The sequence below is a fragment of the Panthera uncia genome (genome assembly GCF_023721935.1).
Source record: "Panthera uncia isolate 11264 chromosome D3 unlocalized genomic scaffold, Puncia_PCG_1.0 HiC_scaffold_8, whole genome shotgun sequence".
Classification (NCBI taxonomy): domain Eukaryota; kingdom Metazoa; phylum Chordata; class Mammalia; order Carnivora; family Felidae; genus Panthera; species Panthera uncia.
In genome coordinates this window covers 75,946,212-75,972,071 of record NW_026057586.1, presented here as the reverse complement: position 1 = coordinate 75,972,071, position 25,860 = coordinate 75,946,212, and the positions used below count along the sequence as shown (strand labels likewise).

Sequence of the window (25,860 nt, the reverse complement as noted above, 5' to 3'; positions counted from 1 at the left end):
CTATCAGCCTGGACTGAGCTGCCAGGTAACATACACACCAGTCACTGGAAGGAAGGCAGTGTAACCAACCATCATGACTGGCATGGACCGCCATGATTCCTCCTCTGGATCTTGGAGGAAGATGGGGGAGAAAATGGAATTCATTAATCAATATGCCATCCAGAAAATATGTATCCTTTGCAGTCTACCAGTTGTATCTGAAAATATATTTCTTCACATATTCACCTACTCTTAGTAAGATGTTTAAAACTGTTGCCAATAAGATGGGCAAAGAGGGCATCTCATTGTTTTCTTGCAACTACTTGATTTCTAACAAGATGGATGATCATCTGTATATTTATTGTTTATCTGGATTTTCTCTTCTGAAAATTACCTATTTGTATCATTCGCCTTATTTTCTATTGGACAGCTTGCTGTGTTCTTATTGATTTGTTGGGAGTTCGATATATACATCCTGGACACACGTAATCAAGAAATTTTAAAAGGTTGTTAAGAAAAAAGAACACTTAAAATCATCTATCTTCGTCCTTCCTTGGATTCTCAAGGGCTTCTGTAAGAGTTCAGGAAACAAAGAAATCGTGTTGCGTGGAAAAGCTTAGGGTGACATGCTTTCTAAAGGGTGTGCCTCAGAACGGAAGTGCTTTGCCAGGTGTCACAATACATTTTGGAAACGCCACAGAAAATGTCCTGTCTTTCAGAGTCCCACAATATCACAAGTAGCCATAGGGACCAGCTCTGTTGTTTGCTCATGACTACTCCCTCTCACGGTGTGACCTCAGACACATCATTCCGTCTGTCTGAGCCTTATCCTCATTGTACTCTAGTCCTCACATGGCTGTTAGGGAGTGTAGCAGATGCATCCATGCTCTCCTGGTGTCCCCTTGGCTCTTACCAGGCTCATGCACATCCATGGCTCTCTGTCTATGGTCTGAGGCAGTCCAGGAGGGGCAGGAAGGTAATGCCCTCAGGAGCAGCCCTCCACCAATGGCAGACAAATGTTGGTGGATAAGGACCCAGCCTACACTGCTTTCAGATGCAACAAGTCTGTGGCACGTTCTGTGCCAAGGGTCGACAAACCACAGCTCACCAGCTAAATCTAGCCACCACCTGCTATTATAAGGTTTTACTGGAAAATGGCCACACCCACTGGTTTATACATCATACATACTGTCTGGCTGCTTTCACATTACGAGGGTAGAGTTACACAACAGGGACTGTATACCCTGCAAAGCCTAAAATATTTAGTGTGGCCCATTCCACACAAGTCTGCTGACTGACCCTCACTCTATATACCATTCCTATCTACCTGGGATGAGCCCAGCTCACCAACAGTGGTAACCTACTTGCTCATTAGCACAATTTCCTCTCCTTGTTTCACTCCCTTGCTGGTGTTTCCTGGGATCACCCCCCACCCCAAATACATTACTTGTGCTTATAAAGCTGTGATGTCCTGGGCAAATTTGCAGAAGAATGGACCGATTGGAAGAGGGTAGGGGGTTGCACACAATGCTTAGTCTGAGGTCCAGGGCTAAAACATTTGAGGGTTAGAGTCCCCGCCCCCTTCACTTCCACAAATCCTACACACATACACACACACACACACACACACACACACACACACACACGACATGCACGTGCACACATGCACTGAGCCTGTTATTTGTGGTGGTTATAGCCTACGTTACTGTTCGTGGTTGCAGACTTGCAAACTAACAGAAAATAAAAATGGAAACAGGGAGATGAAGACGCTTCTCTCTCCTTGGACCCTGACTCTTGTGAGTGGCCACGTGAAAGAGCAGACTCTCTTCATAGGGAAACAGTTGGTTTCTTCTGTAACTATGTGCATTTGCATGTGTAAAATAAACAGGGCATCAAACATCTCTCCTAGAGGGGAGAGGGGCTCCCTGTCATGTCTCACCATTCCATGCAATGCTACACTAATGCCACTCTCAAAATTCGGGGGACAAGGGCTGTAGTCTCAAATGCACCGAACCTCTTCTCACCTCCAGACATTTGTACCAGCTGCTTTTGCTGCTAGAACCCTCCCTTAATACGTGCACTATTGTCATTATTTGAGTCTTAGTTTAGACATCACGCCCCCCCGCTCCCCAAGAAGCCTTCCTTAACCCCTCCTCCAAGTGCCACGAAGCAGCCCAGGTCCCTCTGTAACGTGGTGTTTGCTGTGCTTACCAGACTTTCCCATTGTGGTACTTACCATAAGAACTAAATAAATGTTTGTTGAATATCTTTTTCTCCTACCAGACTCTAAGCTTCCTGGGCATATAAGGTTCTTTTGAGTTATACCCAGAAATGGAACTGCGGGATCATACGCTAATTCTAGTTTTAATCTTTTTAAGGAACGGTCCTAACTGTTTTGCCACAGTTGGCTACACCATTTTATATGCTATCTTCCCTTAAATGTCATCTACCTCGGGGTGCCTTCAGGATTTATGGAAGATGTTCTGAGGACTTGGACACTAACCATTAAATTACTGGGGTGCCAGACAATGGCTCAATGCCTTAGGCATGGAAATAAATGTTAGAGCTTGGACTCTAGTCTCAGACTGATCTGCACTGGCATGCCAACTCTCACACTTCATAGCTGTGTGACTTTGGGCAAGTTACTTAACCCTTCTGAGCCTCAGTTTCTGTCTCTTTACAATGACAGCAATGATAATCCCTACCTGAAAGGGCTGTTGCCAATGGCACAAAGAACAGTGTGTGTAATGTGTGTGGTGTAGGGTCTGGCACACAGCAAGTGTCAGTGAATGAGAGTGTGTTATTGTCGCTACGTTATTATTGTTGGTACCCCTGGAGAAAGCTAAGAGAATTTTGATGCGTAGGTTGAAAGGACCTTTCTGCATTAGGATAAATGAAGGTCTGCTGTCTTTTCTTCCTTCTGAACCCTGGAAAACTGCTTGGCCTCGGGTTGCTACTTCTAGAAGCCTTCTGCAGTGGGGTCCTGCAGTGTGTCTGGGGATTGCCTGGTACCACTAAGTGCTCACCTGCTTTGCTGCATTGCAAGGGACAGAGAGGTCAGAACTCGGGGCAGGGCCTTGGAAACATTCAGAGATCCGTCATCGCAAGATCAGTTCACCCACGCCCTCTCGGTCATAAGTAACACAAACTCTTTCAGAGAAGTTTGATCAAAAAAGGGGGAATTTATCCTAAGGACAAGGGATGTCCTGTGTCATTCAATGGCAGAAGTTGCAGTGTAGCCTCCTGAGAATGGCCCCAGCATCCAGGACATCCTCGTTCGCCTCTTGTCCCTTTATCTCTGCCCACACTCCCTCTCTGCAGACCAGCATTCGTGGAAGAAGGTGGCTGCAGGCTCTTCTGAGAACTGCCTTCTGCTGGACTGCAGCCAGCTTTGAATGACGCACCACAGTTGCCCAATCTTCACCTCGTGGGTGAGCAGAGGTGGACACGTGACCCAAGCTGGGCCAATCAGATTCTTCCTTGGGACTCTGGAATCGAGGCTGATTAGTCTTGGCTGGTTTTCTCCCCTGCAACATGGTGATGATAATAGTAATCTTTACCTTGTCGGACTGTGGTGCGATTAGTAAAAAGAATGCGTGCCAAGTTCTTAGCCCAAGCCACGGCACACAGTGAGCGCTCAGGAAAGCTCCACTGGTATTATCATTGTTCTTCCAAAGGCCAAGCTTCCCAGCCTAGCACCCAGTGGTGCTCAATAGATATTTATTGGAATAAATAAATGAATCAATCAACGAGAGAATGCCATAGGCTGACGTCACCCATGCTCTTTGATGATGCTCAGGTATAGCAAGACATGCACTTCATGTTTGTGCACAATGCTTCTTTCTTCCAAACACTGGACTTTGTATCTTGAATAAAACCAAGTTGAACATCCCACAGCCCCTCGCGTTGTGAGGTGCAGGTGCTAGGTAAGAGTTTTGAGAGTTTCCAGGTGCTCATGATACATTTTACAGGTCATTAAACCTCTAGTTAGACAAACTCAATCATGTGTATTCGTTAAAATGAGATTTGGGCCATTTCGGAGCCCAGGCTCATAGTGCAGGAAATATGGTCTGAGTCTTCTTTTGTCAGGGAGGTGGGGGGTGGGGGATGCGTTCCACAAGAGCATCAAAGAGTTCCACGGCGTATTTTCTCATTTTATAGTTTCTGCGGCCATCCCCTCCTCTTCTGAATGGTTCCTGTTCTGCATTCACTACCCCTAAACAGTATTTATGTTGTCTGAGTCTCCACCTACACCGTGGGCTCAAAAATGCACGTCCTGGAGATTTGTACCTGCATTAACTGGGGAGAATGTTTATGTTTTTAAAATGTAGCCGCAATAAACGACTTTCGAAATGTACCTTGGACAAACACAGACAAACACATGATTAATCAACTCACCCTCAGAGCACAAGTCACAGGGAAAAGTTTTGTGGACAGAATGTTCTCCCAATGGTTTAGAAAAGAGCCTCCGAAGTAGCACCTGTGTCCACACCGTGGCAGGTTTTAAGAGGAGAGAAATATCAGTCTGTAGCTTCCTGTGTCTGTGTGACATTTTCAGCGAACGAATCCAGCAAGGAAATAAGGACTCATTTAATGGAACTCCCCTCAGCACTGTGGTCAGGATGACAAAAGGTCAGATGGCCTTTTCTGGTCCAGCAGGGAAACAGTGAAGCCATCAGTCATTAACAAGCACCTTCAGGAAGAGAACGCTCTCACACGCCTTCTTTGGTCTGGCAAAAAGTGTTTAACAGCCCCAAGCATCTTGAGCTTACACATTTTTGAGTCCCAAGATCCAGGAACAGTGACAAGCCTTTAATGGGTCCCCAGAAAATATCTGTTGAATTAATAATATTCTTGCTAGACAAAAAAAAAAGACATACCATTTACCAACAGCTGGCTACATGCCAAAAGTATGTAGAGTTATACACACTAGTTCCAGCGGTCACAAGTACCCTGCAAGGCAGGCATTATTGGGGAGCATTTCCCCATTTCAGGGGTAAGAACACTGAGGCTCCAAGAGGCTAATGCACTTGTCCAGGGAGACCCCACCAGGAAGCAGAAGACTGAGGATTTGAAGTCTGTGTCTGACATTAAAGTTCATGCTCTTGCCTTCTTTTGAGCTCTCCAACCCTCCCCTTTAGCTTCCTACGTGCATTTGCTCTAGTTCTTTCTGCCTGCCATGAGGAAGCAGGGGATAAGGTCTGTGTGCTTAGCACCACCTCACCATGTGGTAGTCCATGCAGGGACTCTACTCCTGGGTGCTCCTGCTAAGCACTGAGAGTCTTATACCCACTTCCAGGCACACCCTGAAAGCACAGCGGCACCTTCTAATCGTTCCCAGAGTGGGCAGGCTCCTGGCTACACAGAAAACAGTAATTCTCATGGGTGTCCAAGGCATAGTATGTAACAAAACATGGGCAACTGGTCTCCCCAAGACTGGTTAGGAAAACCGATGATCTTGATCCTCTGTGTCCTTTTCAGTCTTGCGTATGTTTCGTTACTTCCGGTTCTTGGGCCTCCTATGAAATATCAGTCCCCTCCCTTTTTCATTACACATCCCCGCAGAGTCGTTTAGTCAACCCACAAACACTTACTGATCCCTTACCAAGACAAGACCATCTGATCTCAGAAGCGGGACAGATGCATCAAACAGCTCCAATGCATGCAGCTCTGTGTTCCAAGGAGAGAGGCTTGTCCAATGTGCAATGGGGACAAAGAGAAGTGCACCTGATTTAGCCAGTGGAGGGTGAACTGAAGAAGGGGGTTCTTGGGAAGGCTCCACAGAGGTGGTGATATTTAAATGGAGTCTTGGAGGATGAGCAGAAGTTTTCAAAGTAGGAGAGGAGAGGAAGAGCATCCCCTGCAGGAGACATAATGCGTTCCCAGGAGTGTGCATGTTTCAAAAGTATTTAGAGAGATGAAGCCAAGGACAGGGTGTTGAGGGGAGAGGTACAGCCAGCAGATGCAGGCGTGAGAGGCTCTGCAGAAAACCCTGAAGAACTGGGACTTTGCTGAGGTCAATGGGGAGCCACTGAAGGGTTTCAACAAAAAGAGTGATAGTCAAGTTTGTTTTATAGAAAGATGGCATATTAGCGTTCTAGGGTTGCCTTGACTACCACTAACTGGGTGGCCTAAAACAACAAAAATTTACTCTCTCACAGTTTGGTAGGTCAGAAGGCCAAAATCAAGGTACAGCAGGGTTGTTCCTTCTGGAGGGATAGAGGAAGAACCCGTTCCACACCTCTCTCTTAGCTTCCGGGTGTTGCTGTCAACCCTCCGCTTTCCTGGGCTTGTGTGTACATCTCTCCAGTCTCTACCTCCTTCCCAGGAGGAGGGTCTCTTCCCAAGGGGAAGGGGGAGGTAATGGCAACAATGAGCCCTGTTGGAAAGGATCTCAGAAACCAGAGCATCCAGTTTCCCTCTGCTTATTGATAAAAGTGGTCACAGATGCTATTAAGTGGTGGAACCAGTATTTTACAACCGGATAGTCTATCTCAAGGATCCCTTTATATTCTTAAGATTGTTTTTTTAATGCATACTGGCTTTCTCTAGTAAGGTTTAGCTTAGACAGGGCCTTCAGGAGCTATGGAGCTTATTGGCAGAGCTCGTAATTGTCTTAATAGCCAACATTTATTAAGCACACGCTAAATGCCAGGTGAGGCGCCTTGAATTCATTAGCTGTGATTCTCACATCGTGTCTGAAAAGAAAAGCCATATTATGAATGTCCTCATCTAAGAGGTGAGAATCTTTGTGCTCAGTGAGGTTATAACTTGCCCAGGGTCACCCAGTGGTAAAGCTGAACCAGCACCCAGGGCCACATGATGCCCAAAGCAGTTTCTAAAATAAAAAGAATCATTTGTTAAGAACCCACCATTGAGAAAAATATATAGGATTAGGGAAGTGGGGTATGAAAGCCCAATCAATTTATCTCAGTCCAATTGAAAGAGTTTCCATGTCCCTAGTTTGGGATAAAGAAACCATTCTGGAAGCCTGGATGACAAACTGGGGTCACCCCCCCACCCCAGTCTGTGGGGGGAGCTCAGAAGGAGATGCATATAGGACCCAGAAGGGCACCCTCCTGTCAAGTGAGGGGCTAAGGCTCCGACTTAATTAATCCCCTTCTCCCTGCCAACATTTCCCTTGCCCTCCTGTCTGTTCGAAAGAAGCCCTTTCCTCTCTGGGGATTAAGGGACCTTTTCAGCTCCAGCTTATTCAGAATAAGGTTTCCTCGAACGAGTGGCCAACTTCTTTTCTCCCTTTGAGCCTGGCGGGCAAAGCCTGCTGCTGAATCAGGAAACTGCCAACGGAACCCATCATGCCCAGATAGCTGGCGTCTGCTTGGGTGTTGTTGTTGTTTATTTTTTAATACTTGTAGGGGTTTTTTTCTTTTAATTTGTTATTATTCTTCAAAGGGAATCTGGAACCTGCAGGTGCAAAGATCAAGAAGGGCCGTGTTCTTCCCTGAATGCCCCAACAGGACTCCGAAGACAGAGGGGGAAGGGCAGGGTGGGAGCTGACACCATCACCCTGACTCACATCAGCCTTCCCTCCCCCCATAGCTTCCTGTGCTCATCTGCTTTTGCCCGTGATGGCTGCCAGTGGGCATCCCGGTCAGCCAACTTGTCCTCTTGGTGTGGCCAGAGTAACGGGTCAGCCGTGGAATGTCATCTGAGGATGGACCACCATGGTCTCACCCTAAAATGTACCCCAATGCACCAAATCTGGTGCATACCTGAAATTACACCATCTGCCAAGCACAGCATTGGGTTAAGCATTGCTTACTCCCTGCACTCCATTTTCAGGGTGAAAATCCTACTAGGCTCAGTGATACCTTATGTCACTCCCACCTTAGTATAAATTAGTCTACAGCCTGGTTTCCATAGGTCAGAACACCATGAGGGTATTTGGCACCTTGGGCTGGAGAGAAGGAATAGTTAATGGGGAAGAGTAAATATTAGACATCACTAGAGAATGAAAGAGAAGGAAACTGGAAGTTATCATACACCTACCGTGAGCCAGTCTTTACATATCTATTATTTCTATTTTCATAACAACCTTCCAAAGTTGGCACTATCATCCACATTTTGTGGCTGACTCACCAACATCCATCCCAGCTGACTCGTGTAACCCAGGGGTTCTTAGACTTTAGCAGGCAGAGGAATCCTCAGAAAAGCCTGATGAAGGAGATTCTTGAACCCCACCACCAGAGGTCCTGATTCACCTGGTGTTGTATGTGGCCCATGACTTTGCAGGTATAAGAAGCTCTCAAGGGATGCTGATGGTGCTGGTCCATGGGACCACAATTTGAACAGCATAGGTCTAGTCATGGCAATCTTGTTCACCCAGCCAATGATTCGTTCAAATGATGGACCAGTTCAAGCCCAGTTGGACCAATGAGACATGAAAGATATTCCAGGGCTTTTGGGAAAGAAACCTTGACCCCGATTGCTACCAGCAGCTGTTTTACAAACGTGAAGGGAAGATGTCTAAGGATAAAGCTGATTCTATGGACAGCTGACCCTATGGGCAGCTCAGTGGCATGATAGAACCTCTAAACCAACCCCAAATCCTACTCTGGACTCCCTGTTACATGAAGTAATGCATTTCCTTATTGTTTAAGCAAGGGTAGGTAGAGTTTATGTTGCTTTCAGCTCAGAACATCCTAATAGACATTACTGTCATTCACAGATGAAGAGAAAGAGATTTGATCCAAGGCCAAGGTCACACAGCTGGTAACCCAGTTCTGTGGGGGGCAAAATGCCTTTCCAACTTGTCACACTGCCTGAGTGGCTTTCTGTCCAATACCTGATGTGGCACCCTATCTCCTTTGGCCATAGTATTTGGGGCCAGACCCACCTAATCTTTTATCATCAAGAGGTTAAGGATTACATCTGTCCATCTGTCCATCCTTCCCTCCATCAAGTGTCCATCCCATTCTTGCTGCATGTCAAGCCCTGTGCTTGCGATTCACTGGAGGACAAGATTCAGCCTTAGCCCTGAAAGAGTTCAAATGTAGAGGAAGAGACAGACCCACAGTCTCAACATCTCCTTCTCCATTCCCAAGACTTTAGCACCATCAAGACTTTAGGATCAGCCCACTGATGCCCCGATGCTCAGTCCTATTGAGTTTCTAAGCTGTTGGCAGATAATAAAATCCCAATCTTTTATTCAACTCAGACAGATTTATATACCTTTGGAAAATTGGAATTTTCTTAAACATCAGTAAAGCAATTCAAAATCCTTAGTAATGGGGATTATATAAATATTCAGCCATCACATTTCTCTGTTTATAGAGCATCAAAGTGCACAGCACATTATAAAACTTCTAATTAATCCTCATAATGCTCTGGTGTCATGAGCAAAGGGCAGATAATAACCCTATTTTATCAACGGGACCAACGGCCACTGTAACTCAGCAACTTGCCCGTGGTCATGTGGCAGACACCTGCGTTTTACACCTTCATTAACAGCACAGCTTATTAATTATAACAATTACATTAACAACTAGCATTTATTGAGAGACCCCATAAACCCGGCTCTGTCCTGAGAACTTGACACACATTAGCACATTAAATCTCCGTCACAACCCTATGAAGTAGGCTCTGTGCGTGAGGAAACTGAAGCGTAAAGGGCTGTTGTATTTGTCAAAGACACTGGCCAGTCTATGTGACTCCAAATCCTTCATAGCTGCCCTTTGATTTATTGTACTTGCCGGGTGACATGTTGGGAAGTAAAGCCCTGAGTATTCTTGTCCTCCTGAGTCTCTGCTGCCTTCCTGTGTGGCCTTAGGAAGATTTTTAGCCTCTCTGGGTCTTAGATTGCTCATCTGTTAGTGGAGCAAGGAGAGTACAGACTTTGGAACCAAACTGTAGTTTGAATTTCAACTCCACCTCTGTCCCTTACTTATCACGTAAGTCTGTAAATTTACTTCACCTTTCTGTGATTCCATTTTCTAATCTGTGAAATGGAGTTCATAACAATCCTATCCACAAAACGTGTTGCAAGAGTGAAATGAGTTCATACATGCAAAGCTCCTACAACCATGCCTAACAACTTAGTAAGCATTCAATAAATGGCAGCCATCTTTAGCATATCTGTCACATGATGTAGGGGCTGTGCTGGGTAATCTCTCAACTCTGATGATCTCTAATGACTTTAAAATCAGTCCTCTCCCATTGGTTTTGGTTTAGCCACAGGGAAATAGTACAACTCTACTAGGTATAGTGTGGGGTCATCTAGACTATTCACAATATGCTAACTATTTGCAATATGCAAACAAAATCATGGTCAAGACCCTTTTGACTGCCAATGATAGAAAAACCCAATTTAAAGTGACCGAAGCAAAAGAGAAAATTGTCTCAAGTAAACACAAAGTCCATAGGTAAATCTAGTTTCAGGAATAGTTGGGTCCAGTAATCAAACAATATTTTTCTCTTATGTTTTCTCTTGTGTTGGTTTCATTCTCCAGTAGTCTTTACCAAAATGGTAACCAAGATGACCAACCAAGAGCTCCAGGTTGACATTCTCCCAGCTCAGCAACCCCTATGGAAAGAAATCTCTTTCCTAACTGCTATAGTGAGTATCCTGGGATTGAAAGTCATTGGTCTGCACTGGGTCTCAGATTCATAAAAGAACCAATCCCTCATTGTGACCAGGGAGCTGATGGCACATTTTCACTGGCCAGGGCTACATTATGTGCCTGTCCCTGAAGCCACATGGATTGAGGGTGGGAGAGGGGCTCACCCAGGAAGGCGACTGCTGGGTCTGTGCCTAGGAAAGGTTTACTGCAGCACTAGCTGTCAGTCTGCAGATTTCCCAGGCTAAGGCTTCAAGAGCATAACTTTGGGCTTTAATCAGCTTGAGCAGCAAATCAGTGTCCCACCTCTGATCCCAGGGGTCTGAGCAGGCTCCCATCAGCCATGCTTAAATAGGAATGTTCTCTATCACTTCCAGATCTTTGCACATGCTGTTCCTCTGCCTGGAAGAGCATCCTCCTTCCTCTTCTTTTCTACCCCCCTGATCCTTCAAGTCTCCACTTGGGCTTAGGAGTCACTTCCTTCATCCCTGACTACTGCCTGCCCTAGCTGGGTTACATGCACCCATGGCCCCTCGGCCCACTCGCACCCCTGCCTACATTACATGATATTGTACTTTGCTTAATTGTCTGCCTACCCTCCCCCTGACAAGACTCTGAGCAAGAGCTTTGGGAAGAGTGTGTATATCCTAGCACCACGCTGGAACCCTAAGAAGAACACCGTAAATCTTTTTTGAACAAAAGAATATCCAAAGTGTCCTGGACAGTGGGATGACATATTGACAAGTCCAAGGGGGCAAGAGGGCCAGGAGCAAAGCACAGAGCGTGAGAGAGAAGTGAGAAGGCTCTAGACAATTGTCAAAAGACCCCAACATTAAAGGAAACAGGTAGGTCTGCACGAGATTAGGCAAATGGTGCATGCTTGGATTCCAGCTTCAGACAGAATTTAAACCCAGGCAAATATACCATGTCCCAGAAAGATCTAGAAGGTGCGCTTAGCAGGGCCCTTTTGGAACAAGGATCCTTACCACCTCTCCTGAAAGGCACATCTAAGATGATTTCAAAAACATCTGTGCGGTTCCCACACAGAATCTTGTACTCGGAAAACAAAAACACTCTCCCACTCACTACTTCTGGAGTGTTTGGTTCACCTCCCTCTAATTTACATGGCTAACTGGCCTCTCCCTGGTGAGCACCAGCAAAGCATGGAGATGAACATCAGACACCATCAAGAGCATCCATGCCTTCACCTCTTTGGAGAAGAGAAGGGCTCTCCGTGCAGGCTTTCACATTTGAAAACAATACACCGGTTACCCATCCCAGGCTGCCTGCCACTGTCCTCTCCCACCTCCGCTCACCACCCCCACCCAGGAACCATGTCTGTTGAATGTGAGAAGCAGGTGTTTTGCTATTTCAAACAAGTCTGAACCCCAATTCGTTTCTCAGTAACTTGATACTCATTGGTGACGACCGTGGTTTCTCATCTAGCGTTGTTATTGATTTGGTCAGAAGTAATTAAGGAGATAATTCTTACTCAATTACATTTCCCTGAATTTCCTGAGGTTGCTAACTCTGCTCCCCGGCTGTATTTTCTTTTCTAAATTAATTTTGCCTTGACTTCGAAATGAGAATGGATATTAGGGGCTTGCTGTGCTTGTTGGCTTTCATAGGAACAAAGTGGGGCTCTGTATTTTAATTCTGACCAGGGCTCTCAAAATATTTTAATTTTTTAAAAAATAATGTAAAACATACACTGGTTTAAAAAAATAAGCAAACATGAAAAGTCTTCTACCAAAGAGTAGAAGTTCCTCTTCCCAGCCTATTCGTCACTCCTGAAGGCATTCCCCAGGCTGGCACTTCTAACACTTTCCTATTATTTCCTCAAATGATCTATGTTTCCAAATCATTTAAGTTGCAATTCTATTTCTCAGCTTGTATGTTTTAGACTTTAATGACCTCCTTCTATGAAAAATGAAGATCTGGCTTCTTGGAATCCTTAACACACTCCCCATCTCCAAGTCCTCCCCCAAATAGTATTACCTTTAGTTCTACCTCTGGTTAATTCTGTAGCTTTAAGAAATATGTTATTAGGGCAGTGAAACTCTTCCATATGATACTATCATGATGGATACATATCGTCATATATTCGTCCAAACCCATAAAATGTGCAACGCCAAGAGTGAATCCTAATGTAAACCATGAACTTGGGGTAGTAATGATGAGTCAGTCAATATAGGTTCATCGACTGTAACAAGTGCACCCCTCTAGTGGGGAATGCTGATAATCCAAGAGGCTATGCATGTGTGGGGGCAGGAAACACATGGGAATTCTCTTGTACCTTCTGCTCAATTTTAAAGTAATATTAAAAAAAACATCTTTTTTAACGTTTTTTTATTTATTTTTGAGACAGAGAGAGACAGAGCATGAACGGGGGAGGGGCAGAGAGAGAGGGAGACACAGAATTGGAAGCAGGCTCCAGGCTCTGAGCCATCAGCCCAGAGCCCGATGCGGGGCTCGAAATCACGGCCTGCAAGATCGTGACCTGAGCCAAAGTCGGACGCCCAACCAACTGAGCCACCCAGGAGCCCCCCCAAAAAAAACAAACATTTTTTAAAAACTATATTACAAGGGGCGCCTGGGTGGCGCAGTCGGTTAAGCGTCCGACTTCAGCCAGGTCACGATCTCGCGGTCCATGAGTTCGAGCCCTGCGTCAGGCTCTGGGCTGATGGCTCGGAGCCTGGAGCCTGTTTCCGATTCGGTGTCTCCCTCTCTCTCTGCCCCTCCCCCGTTCATGCTCTGTCTCTCTCTGTCCCAAAAATAAATAAAAAAACGTTGAAAAAAAAAAAAAACTATATTACATTCAGGGCACCTGGGTGGTTCAGTCAGTTAAGTGTCCAACTCTTGATTTCAGCTCAGGTCATTATCTCACAGTTCCGTGAGCTGGAGCCCTGCCTCAGGCTCTGCACTGACCCTGAGGACCCTGCTTGGGATTCTCTCTCTCCTCTCTGTGACACTCCCCTCCTTGTGCTCTCTCTGTCTCTCAAAATAAATAAACTTAATTTTAAAAATTATTTTAAATACAACTATGTTACACTTGCATTTCTGTCCCCATTCATCATAGAAAGTATCTTCGACTCCTCACTTTATAGAGGAGATTAGTTCATCATCTCCCCTTGTGTCTTTTATTACTAATTTTACATCATCAAGATTGGCAGCCCACATTCTGTTCTGGGACCATAGTTAGTTTCCCAGGCTTTGTCTATGAGTTGAGTCTAAAAGCTGAAAATCAAAGACTATTACAGCTTCCTTTTCAACAGCTCATCCACCCACTCAACAAATAGCTGCCAAAAAACCACTCTGGTTTGGCACTGTGCCAGAGACCAAAGAGGCAATATGACAAGGTCACACTCCCTATATGCACTGCAAGGCTACAATTTAGAGGAGGGAGGGAAAACACACACCTTACAACATAAGCATAATAGCTGTTTAAATCAGTGGTTTTTAACTTTATATTAAAAATAAGAAACATAATAAAGAGGTAAGCTGCCTATAACAAATATTTTAAGTTAGAATTGCTGGTTTTTCTTTTCCTTTGTGAATATAAGTAGAGTCTTGGTGCTCAGGCCTTGCCCCACCTGTCTTCCCCACAGTGATCCTCAGGCTGAAGCCAGAACAGTAGATTTTACCCACTGGGGATCATATCCATCCTCCAGGGATGGAGAGACAGTGAGAGGCATCATAGGTGCAATTTTGTTTTGTGTCTATAAAGTTCCTTCAACAGGGAGCCTTTGCAGCATTGGATGCATTGGTCTAGAACACACTGGCTGGAAATATCACTCTGAGGGCAGCTGGGAACAAACATCTGCTCATCATGAGAGATGCCAGACCAGCCACCATGATGCCCATGGGGCCAGTGCAGACACCACGGGGGCCTCTGGGGCCATGGGGGGAGTATTCTGACCGTCCTTGGCATGAATGTCCCATCCAAGTGGTGGAGCAGGTGCAGGCATGTGTGTGTGTGTGTGTGTGTGTGTGTGTGTGTGTGTGTGTGTTTGCTTATCAAAGTATAAAATCTCTCTGGAAGGATACACAAGAACTTGGTAGCACTAGTCATCTCTGCGGAGGGAAATGACTAGCTTGAGGACAAGATGGAAGTAATGCTTTTTAACTATTTACCCTTTTGTTTGTTTTTAAACCATTTGAAAATGCTACCTATTCGAAAGAAAAACTAAGATAAAAAATGAAATAAAACTTGAGGCTTCATCTTTGGTCCTTAGCTAGGGCCCTCATCTCTAAGCTGATGTGGCTTCCCATGGCTTCTCAGCAGTATTACCAGCATTGGGCATGTTTTCTCCTGCTTGGGGACTTCAGGAGAACCTTCATAATCCTCCCACCTACCCATCACACCTTATGTTCCAACTCCTCCTGGTTCCCTTTATCTGAAACAGCTCTCTCTCCACTTTAGCTCAGTGACAGCCGCGGCCAATAACCTGTCCTGACCAGCCTCGAGCTGAGGTCAATGCCTGCACTTCACCACATTATAGTTAAACTGCCTATTTGGTATCTGTCTCCCCGATTAGACCATGAGCTACTTGAGGGCAGGGAGGCTGTCTTGTTCAGCATCGTATCTCTGGCCAGTTTCTAACTCATAGCAGGTATTTAAGAAGTTTTTGAGCCTCTGGTCCCTCACGCAGTGTCCTAATGTGGCCCATGTAACCTGGCATTGAATTGCATCTTGTGGACAGCATTGTGAAAGCATTGCTTCATATCAAAGCAGCCCCGGACGCACATGAAGGCTCCTCCCCAGGGGAATGCAAGCCCCCACCAGCAATTCTGCATCTTGGCTCTTTTCCCTTTCTCTCCCCATCCCCCCAGTCCTAAACTCATCTCTCTGCTTCTGCTATTCATGTGGAAAATGAGGTTAAATGAATTACTAACCCATGGAAGGCTGGGTTTCTTTGGACCTTCAGGGGATTCACTGGGATTCTGCAAAGATGTTGACTTCCATCTTCCTCCAGGGAGAGAGAAAAGAAACTGAGGGTGCATGGGGACGTATCCCCACCCCTCACACACACACATGTAAAGTGCCCGGCATGGGAATGGCAATTGTGTGTTATGATGCTACTTTTCCTTCCTGGAACCATGGCAGACATTGCTAATCAATCCCAGAATTCTTCTGATGAGATCAGACTGCAGGGACTTCTAGACAGCCACTCCTACTAATGTAGATTGAATCTGGCACTGGAGATGCCCATTTGGAGATGGACAGAGCCCATCTGCCATGTCCAGCCTAACACATTTCCAAACACACGGGAGGTACTGAAAATTTAGGCATAATTTTTTAGGCATAAATTTAGGCATAATTATTAAACAGAAATGCTATTGGCAAAAGATGGTTGTTACATCCTGGGGCCCATATCCTGAAGCTCCTCCAGGACTTTGAATGACAGCCCATCATATGGATTCCCATTGGCTACTGCTGCCCAACAACCGGACTGCTGGCCCCTCATATACCTCGTCTTTCAAAAGAACTTATGAGATTAATGTATTTGATTAAAAACAAAATTTCTTTTTTACTGGGTGGATATAGCACATTGGCTGCTGGCACGCCAGCTCAATCCCTGGGCTGATGGAGGCTCATTGATGCTGGAGGCCAATTTCCATTTCAATCAAGTGCAAGTGGAGGGTGGCAGAGAAAAAGATTGAAGGAAACAGGGACTTGACTGAAAGCTATGGCATCTACTGCCACCTACTGTTATATCACTGCATCGCTACCATTTCTGACCGTCTCTGGGTTGTTGATAGCCTTCATCTGTCCTTCATGAGTTTATTTGAGAATAAGTCATTCAAGTTATATTTTGTCTTTATGATTCAATTTTTTTAAAGAAATTCCAGATACTATACAGTGATAATGATAGTAACGTTCTTTGATGTGTTTAGTTCACGAAGCCAAAATACCAAGCTGCCTCTTAGTACCCAACACAGCTCCTTGGATGAAGACTGGGCAGGTGACAGGTGGGAGCCCTGATGTCCAGAGGGGAGTGGCAGACCTGGAGTCACACAGCTAGAGGGGCAAGGAGCTGGGACTCTGAATCCTCATATCCCTTCCGTATCTGTCACTCTCCCACCTCTGCTCTCCCCTGCATACCTTGGGGCCTGGCTCACACCTTGTCTGGCCCCCTCAAAGCATAACTCCTACTTTAGCAATTCCAGTGTGTAATGTGGATTTCACTGGAGGGTTCATGGAAGAGATGGAATGGAGGGTAACATTGAGCCCCATGGAGGAAAAATCAATAAAACAGTCTTTTCAGTGGTGCATTTTCGCTGGATGGGAGTTACCGCCTCCCCGCCCCAAGGCTCTCTTCCCACCCTCCATGATATATGACTCTGCGTTTATCAACTGGAACCCTTCCTCCTCTCTCTGTGTTTCCCCAGAATCCGTCTTCACACTCCTCTCCCTTCCCAACAAATCAATCACCCTCCTTAAAAACAAGGAGGATTTAAGAAACAATGAAATAATGAAATGATGCTGTCTTTCCCTTTTACTCAAAGAATTGCAAAAGACTTTTTGAATTTTCAGGGAGGCTTAATGATTGAGGACTCAAGTTGTAACTACAGGAAGATTGGATGTATTAGAGTTCTCCAGAGAAATGGAGCCAATATGACACATATAGGTAAAGAGATTCATTATAGAAATTGCTTTGTGCAAAGGTGGAGGCTGACCAGACCCAAGACCTGCATTTGGGAAGCTGGAGACCCAGGAGAGCCGGTGGTGTGCATTCTAGACTGAAAGCCTCCCAGCTCAAGACCCAGGAAGAGCCAATGTTTCAGTTCAAGTCCAGAGTCAGGAAAAAAAAAAAAAATCCAATGTCCCAGTTCCAAGGGCAATCACGCAAGAGGAGCTCCCTCTTACGAGTCTGGGGAGATAAGGCTTTTGTTCTGTTCTTCAGCTGATTGGATAAGGCCCACCCAACATTAGGAAGGGCAATCTTTGGGGCGCCTGGGTGGCTCAGTCAGTTAAGCATCTGACTTCGGCTCGGGTCACGATCTCACGGTTCGTGGGTTTGCGTCCTGTATCAGGCTCTGCACCACCAGTGGGATTCTCTCTTGGGATGCTCTCTCTCTCCTCTCTCTCTGCCCCTTCCCCGCTTGCACTCTCTCTCCCTCCCTCTCTCTCTCTCCCTCTCTCAAAATAAATAAATAAACTTAAAAAAAAAAAGGAAGGGCAATCTTTTCTATTCAGTCTATCAATTTAAATGTTAAACTCATCCAAAAACACCCTCAGAGAAGCACCCAGAATAGTGCCTGAGCACCTGTGGCCCAGTCAGGTTGACACCTCAAATTAGCCATCACATGGGGGTTCTATTCTTTGCTGTGATAGCTGGCCAGCTGTATGACCTTGAATGAACTTCCTCTGTGCTCTCCTTCTGTAAGATGGGTTTATTAATAACTGTCCCATTGGGTTGCTGGAAGAAGCAAACGAGAGTAAAGGCATAAAATGCTAAACATGGTGCTGATGTGGAACAATTCCACAATAATTTGTCAGCTTACAAGACTTAGCCACCTCCCCCTCCCTCCACCCAACCCCCACTCACAAAGCAAAGGAAGCCTGCACAGTCCACGTTTTCTGCAACCCTTTACATTGTTGCACAGCTAGAAATCTGAGTGTGTATATGAAAGATCATAGTTTCTAAAGGTAGGAAATGAATTCCAAATAATTGTAAACACTGCACAGATCAAATGAATCCTGCAGGCCACCAGCCTGACATCTCCGTCTCTCATTTACAGATGGGAAACAGACTCGCCTAGGTTTTACAGTCATAAACAAATAGGTGTGAATGTGTTCCAGTAAAAACTCCCGATTCACAAAAGTCAACAGCAGGCCGTGGTTTGCTGGCCCCTAGACTAGATAAGGGTGAAGTGGGATGGTCAAGGAGTGCAGGACACTAATCTCCACCAGGGATCATCCATGGGCCCTTGAATAAGCGGCTTAACCTCTCCAGTCCTGGGTTTCCTTTTCAGCAAAATAGGAATAAGAGTACCTCATAAAGGTTGTCATGAGGATCAAATAAACCAATGTAAAAAAGGGCCCCAACCCCAGACTCCCCATCCAGTCCCCAGGCAAGCTGTTGACATAGTCGGGGCATTGTCCCTCAAAATGAATGTTGCTGGTGACAGATGCAGGTGGTGATTTATAAGATTTGACACTGTGAGGGGTGCCTAGGTGGCTCAGTCGGTTAAGCATCCAACTCTTGATTTCGACTCAGGTCATGGTCCCAGGGTTGTGGGATCAAGCCCCACCTCGGGCTCCACGCTGAATGTTGAGCCTGCTTGGGATTCTCTCTCTCCCTCTCCCCTCCCCCTGCTTGTGCTCTCTCAAAAAAAAAAAAAAAAAAAAGATTTGACACCGTGGAAGGTGTGTCTCTTGGACCTCTTTCCAAGAAAGAACTTGCCACTCAACCCTAAGGACTGCAGGTAGCTGAGAGCCTCCAGCTGTTGGCACTTGCAGGACCTACCTCAGAGGCCAGGATCAACCCATCATCCCCAGCTAAAGAACGCTGGCCATTTCTGCCCTACGTTTGGACTCCTAGTTTGCTCTAGACTTTGTCTAGATCCCCATCATGGTCTGAGGCTCTCTCTACCCAGTCTTGCTCTTTCCCTCTTTTCTCTCTCACAAGTTTATCCCAATAAGCCTCTTGCACTCCTGTCTCAGTGTCTGCTTCCCAGAGGCCCCAACAGACACAGATGTTGAAGTTTTCAAAGATTCCAGGTCATTTAGTTTGCAGAATGACCCTCACTTTTTATTTTTCTGATTGTTCCTTCCTGACCACATTCAGACTGGGCATTTGTGACAGAACGACAGTGTAGGTGGGGCTCCTGGGTGGCTCAGTTGGTTGAGCTTCCAACTCTTGATTTCATCTCAGGTCATGATCTCATGGGTTTGTGGGTTCGAACCCTGCATCAAGCTCTGTGCTGACAGAAATTCTGTCTCCTTCTCTCTCTGCTCCTCCCCTGCTCATTCTCTCTCTCAATAAATAAATAAATAAACTTAAAGAGAGAGAGAGAGAGAAATACGATGCAGGTGATACTGTGTCCTCCCCAGTGCATTGCTTCAGGGCACATGACATCAGTTTGTCCCATCACTGGTGATGCTGAGTGTGCTCACACTGGTTCAGGAGGTATCTGCCAGAGCTTGTCTTTATGCAGGTACCTTGTTCCCTTTGTAATTAACAGCTAATCTGTAGGGCTGAACCTTGAGACTGTGATATATTCATCTCGTCATTCAGCAAATGATGGATTGAACTCAGGGTCAGACACTGTGTCAGAAGCTGGAGATCAGAAGCTTTCTTCCCAGGAACCATTGTCATCCTTCTCTTCCCCCAGAGACTCCTGCTGCTTATTCTACTCTTAGGGTCCCAGCATAAGACTCACTCTGCATCCCTCCCCTGGTTAACCATCCCCTTTTCCCTACCCCACTACTCTCCAGGGCCCCAATATTCCCCAGGCCCCCCCACCTCGTTTCTCCTGGGAGTTGAGAAAAACAAGAATGGTTAAATCAAAATGCTCTAAAGGATGTACCCTGCCTTCCGTGAAGAAATTCTTTAAAAAATTCAATAGCACACTTCCTATTTCAGCTTGAAGCGTCTACATGGGAATGAGGTCACTAGTTCTGGGTCATCCCTACATAGGTAGGTACGTGTCTTATATGTTTAAGAAAAAAAAACACCAAAAACCAAAAACCAAACAAAAAACCTCATTCCCCCCAAAGGAAAGTGCCGGTCACCATCATAAAACCACCCAAAGTTTAAATATCAGTCTGTAAACTATGATCTCTGGTTTCATGCATATACCCTTGCCATGGATCCTACCCACTCTCTGCCTATTTTGTTCTTTACAGCTTCTCCATAAGGAGTCTGAAATTTGCTAATCATCTTCCTTGCTCCTCAATGCTCTCAGCTTTTCAAATGGTCTCCCTTCCCCCTCACCACTTGACAGAGCTTCCCAGCTGTTCCCCTGATGTCTGTATCAGCCCAAGTACATTTAGCAGGAATTCATTTCCATCTTAATCTGATTCTAGGAAGTAGATCATATTTTAAGAAGTAACAAAGATGGGTTTGGAACATTCTTTGATAAAAAGACAGAGAACAACAGATATTTAAAAGATCGGCTTGCCAACAAACCATTCTGATGTTTCGCCATATAAAAATTTTTGTGACAAAATCCGGTGGGCAAGCTTTGGAGCAGTATCTTTAAATTAATAGCTAGCAACTGCTATCCCTTATTTAGCCCCCACTATGCAAAATGGGAATCGGAATGAAGTCATGGTTAAGAATACAGGCTCTGGGGGGCTCAGTCGGTTAAGCATCCGCCATCAGCTCAGGTCATGATCTCACAGTCCATGAGGTCGAGCCCCATGTCAGGCTCTGAGCTGTCAGCACAGAGCCTGGAACCTGCTTTGGATTCCGTGTCACCCTCTCTCTCTGCCCCTCCCCTGCTCATGCTCTGTCTCTCTCCGTCTCAAAAATAAATAAAAACATTTTTAAAAAATTAAAAAAAAAAGAATACATGCTCTGGTGTCACTTGAACTTGAGTTCAGACCCAGAATTTGCCATTTGATAGCATGTTGTGTTCACTTTTCAAAGCCTCAGCTTGTTCCTCTATAAAATGGGGATAATAATATGGCAAGGTCTAAATGGAATCATGTATTTCAAATGAAAACACGCTTAGAACAATGTATGGCATATAGATGAACAATAATGTTGTTGGTAGACAGTATTAACTCCATTTCACAGATGGGGAAACAGACTTGGGGAGGATATGCAACTTGCCTAAGTTCTTCAACTCCTAAGTGACAGAGCCAGGACTCAAACCTGGGTCTTTCAGACAAAAAAGCTCTTTCTTTTCATTCCTGCCACCTCCCACTTCTCAGCTATCAGGTTAAACCAAGTCGCTTCCAAATGTTACTATGAATCTGAATATTCACAGTACATGAATATTAAATGTGAATGTACCTGCCCCCAAACCAACCCCAGCTAAGCCTCCAATGAGTTGTGTTCCTCCTCTCCCCACCACATTTATCAGCGTTTAACCTGACACATTACAGGATGTCATGTGGTGTTTCTCACAGACGCTGTCAAAGACTCATTTATAGATCAATCAGAATAAGGACACACGCTGTAGGAAAATGTGGACATGGCAGAGATTTGACTTTGTTTTCCAGGAAACAAAGAACGAAGGCATCCCCTACACTCTACAAGTCAACGGAATAAACCGAAGGCTCTTAAGGCCAATGGCACTCCCGAGGGAAGCAAGGATAGAAAATTAAAGTCAACAGTCCCAGGATGGTTTTTATTAATCTTGGCTGGAAGTAGTCACAGAAAGCAAGGCAAAGGACATCCAAAGGGATGGTGATAGGGTTATACTTGACTTTTATTTTCTCCCAACTTTTTAAAAAAATCTTTTCTTGATTTTCCACAATGTTCATTAGTTAGTTTCATAACCAGAATACAATCTTAAACATAGAGTTGTATTGCAAACGTGTTACCAGGGTAGGGAGACACATTCGTCAGTGTCAGCAGGGAAGAAATATTTAGCATCGGTTTGTTTATCCGGGATAAGGGCTTAAAGTGTGTGGAGCACAGGACATATAAATTTTGGTGCCAGAGGAAGTGGGCTATGAAGATCTGGAATAGATGATACAACTGACCCTTCACCAACACAGAAATTAGGAGCACTGACAGCACCCCCCCCCCACACACACACACAGTATCAAAAATATGTATATAACTTTTGATTCCCCCCACAACTTAACTACTCATAGCCTGCTGTTGACCAGAAGCCTTACTGGTAACATAAACAATCGATTAACACATATTTTGTGTATTACATGTAGTATATACTGTATCCTTAAAATAAAGTAAGCTAGAGAAAAGACAGTGTTATTAAGAAAATCATACAGAAGAGGAAATACACGTACAGTACTCTTCTGTACAAAGTCCAAGTAAAAGTGGATGTACGCATTTCAAACCCATGCTGTTCCAGGTCAGCTATACTTCCCAGGGAAAAGAAACTGGGAGAAGTAGGAGGGTTCTGGATACTCTAGAAACCTGCATTGTGATAATGATTTTGAGAGAGAGAAAGAATGATCCCAATTCTGGAAAGAATGATCCCAATTCTGGATATGCATCTCAGCCAAGGAAAATTCTAAGAACCTCAAACTTAGGACCCAAAGATAAGAAATATCCAAAGTTACCATCTGCAAAGGGATCCGTATAAATCAGGAAAACCAGATTTATAGTCCAAAAATACCTGGTCAGCACCCAGAGCATAAACTATAACCACAGCCATTTGATGTTGGCCCTCATTTCCATTTTCATTTCCTGCTCCCACGGAGTGGGGGGTGGGGGGGGGAGAGGGTGGGGGCTGATCCTTGCAAACTACATTTCCCAGGTGCCCTTGCCAGCTGGCTTCCCGAAGAGGAAACTGGAGGGTCAGAGGAAGGGAGAAGCCAGAGTATTTCTCTCCTTCCCCCACTCAGCTTCTGGTGGCAGCTCCCAAATGAAACTACATCTCCTCCACGAGCCCACCTTTTGCCAGGTGGACTGGGCTGGATTGGGCTTTTGAAGGCTGCCTCTCTCCTTAGCCCCTCCATCCAAGCTAGGTTGTCAATCTCTAGCTTGTCATGCCATCCCTTATTTAGCTTTTCAATTCTTCCAACACCTTTGTGATTGCTTCCCTATATTAAATTCCCTGTATTGAACTATCTGGCATGAATGAGCTCTGTTTCCTGCCTAGGCCCTGCTAAAATAATCTACTAACTTACATCATTTTAGCCTAGTGTGCTAAAATAATCTACTAATCTACATCACTCCAGACTCCGATTACTCAATTTAAAGCAGCCCTGAAAACTTACACTTAGCTCATATTGATAGAATCAGTCAGAATTGCTTTCCAAACACGAACACGCTATTATTTTATTGGACAATTAATAAAGGTAAATTATTTTTAAAGAAGAGAAAAAGATGACCCAAATTAAAAGTTACCACTTACCTATAATTCAAACATCCTGCAATAATATCCCTACTAACAATTTGTTACCTTTACTTTCAACCTATTATGTTATTGCATATATACCTTGCCATATATCATTACTTTATTTAATTTTTTTAATGCTCATTTATTTTTGAAAGAGAAAAAGAGAGCACACGCAGGGGAGGGACAGAGAGAGAGAGAGGGAGACACAGAATCCGAAGCAGGCTCCAGGCTCTGAGCTGTCAGCACAGAGCCCGACAAGGGGCTCGAACTCACGAGCCTTCAAGCCGTGAGAGATCACGACCTGAGCCAAAGTCAGAACCTTAACCGACTGAGCCACCCAGGTGCCCCTATATATATCATTACTTTAAAATATAATTTGTATTAGTGTGTATGTATTTTTAGAAATATCTACAGATTTTCATGAATATGAATCTTAAAACTCTCTAGATCTAAGTTCTTCACATTTTTGTGACATGTGGTTTTACTTGAAATTATATTCCTTTCCATAGCAACAAATATACATCGATAGCAACATTAACTAGTAGCACCAAATTCAAATGCATTGTATGCCATCACCTGGATAGACCATGATTTATCCCCTCAACGCTCATTTTTGGACACTTAAATGTTTTTCACTATTATTACTACTGTTGTGATAAGAATCCTCATGGATAAATCTTTTTATCCTTGCTGAAAAATTTCCTGGGTATAAGTACAATTGCCAGGCATGAGCGTAATGTGTTTTTAAGGCTACATAAACACATAGCTAAACTGCCCTCCAGAAACCTGTAAAGATGGTGATTCTTGGATGTCGTGTGTACTTTTAATTGTGCTAATATCAAATAGTGTTGGTAAACGTCCTGACAACCGGCACTCCCTCATTCAATGCCATTATTACTGCTGGCTTATTATAATTGTAATTAAATAATAGTCGCTTCCTGAGCGACTATTGTGAAAATCGCTTCCTGAGAATTCACTGAAATGATGACATAATTGCAGGCATTTGGGGGCTGGCTCTTGTCCTGCTAAAGTTTTGTGTCAAGTGGAGGGGACAACTTGACTTTACTGCTATAAATTGGTCAGCACCAGCCCTAATCAATACAAATTTTCTTCTACAGGCAACTGTCAGTAGGCAACATTTGGCGAGGGAGGGGAATGTGTGAAATTTGGACAGTATCATATTTGCTTCTTGAGGGGAGTAAAACTTGAGACATTTAACAGAATGATGTGTAAACAATTGTGACTTCAAGCAGGGTTTCAATCTCGTATTTTCAAATTATCGGGAAGGGAAGTTTGAGTGTGTTTGGTTTTTCATTGTTCATAAATATTTTTAATTTACAGTATCTTTTAAGAAAGTTACTTTGGTCCCGTAGGGAAGAGTTATAGAAGGTTCAGAAAAAGAGAGGAATTAGGAAGAGAGGTAACAATGACTTCAAACTTTGATCTCAACATGGCCAATCTCATTGGTTTCACTGCGAAATGCACCAAAATGGATGTCATCTGATGTTGATCTCACAAGAGGGGAAGGGAAGGGAAAAGACGATGAGTTCTAGTTAAAATAATTCTTAAATTTTTTTTTTAATTTTTATTTATTTTTGAAGGAAAGACAGAGTGTGAGTGGGGTAGGGGCAGAGAGAGAGGGAGACACAGGATCTGAAGCAGGCTCCAGGCTCTGAGCTGTCAGCACAGAGCCTGACGTGGGGCTTGAACTCACAAACCATGAGATCATGATCTCTGAGCTGAAGTTGGGGCACTTAACCCACTGAGCCACCCAGGTGCCCCTAGTTAAAATAATTCTATCTATTGACGGGCTTGGCACACCCAAGGGAAAACATTTTTCGGATAGAAATCTTATGGTTGTGGGTAACAGAAAATCTAACTCAAGCTGGCTTAAATAATAAAGGAAATGTTCATGAAAAGCCTAGTAAAGCCTGATTAGTTCAACAAGGCACCAGGGAACAAGTTTTTCTTTGACTCTCCTGTCTTCCCCCACATCTTCTTCAACTAGAGGCAGATGCTCCTCATGGGCACAAAATGGCTGCCAGCAACTCCCACAGATCATCTGCTCCTCCAATTATAGTCAATGAGGAAAGAGGACTTCTCCGCCTGTGGTTCCTTAGAGGATCTAGGAACCATGCTTTCTAGAAGCCCCTGGCAAATGTCTGCATGCATCTCATTTGCCCAAACCACATCACATGACCATTCCTTAACCAGTCACAGTGATGGGGGATGGGTTGTGCTGTTTGGCTTCAGCCACTCAGGACCACCCCTGCTGCAAGTGCCCCATGGGAGGGGGGGCGGGCAAATGGTC

At 44.7% G+C, this 25,860-nt stretch overlaps 1 protein-coding gene and 1 long non-coding RNA gene across 4 annotated transcripts in view; one reads left to right on the top strand and one right to left on the bottom strand.

The window, feature by feature from the left end:
• LOC125914116 (uncharacterized) overlaps positions 1-20,266 on the bottom strand; it is a 98,644-nt gene extending 78,378 nt beyond the window's left edge. Inside the window, exon 1 of the long non-coding RNA XR_007455200.1 lies at positions 20,249-20,266. This is a non-coding gene — a long non-coding RNA (uncharacterized LOC125914116). The remainder of the gene's footprint in view (positions 1-20,248) is intronic.
• Positions 1-25,860, top strand: part of CCDC60 (coiled-coil domain containing 60) — a 162,731-nt gene that overhangs the window by 44,561 nt on the left and 92,310 nt on the right. The window lies entirely within an intron of this gene.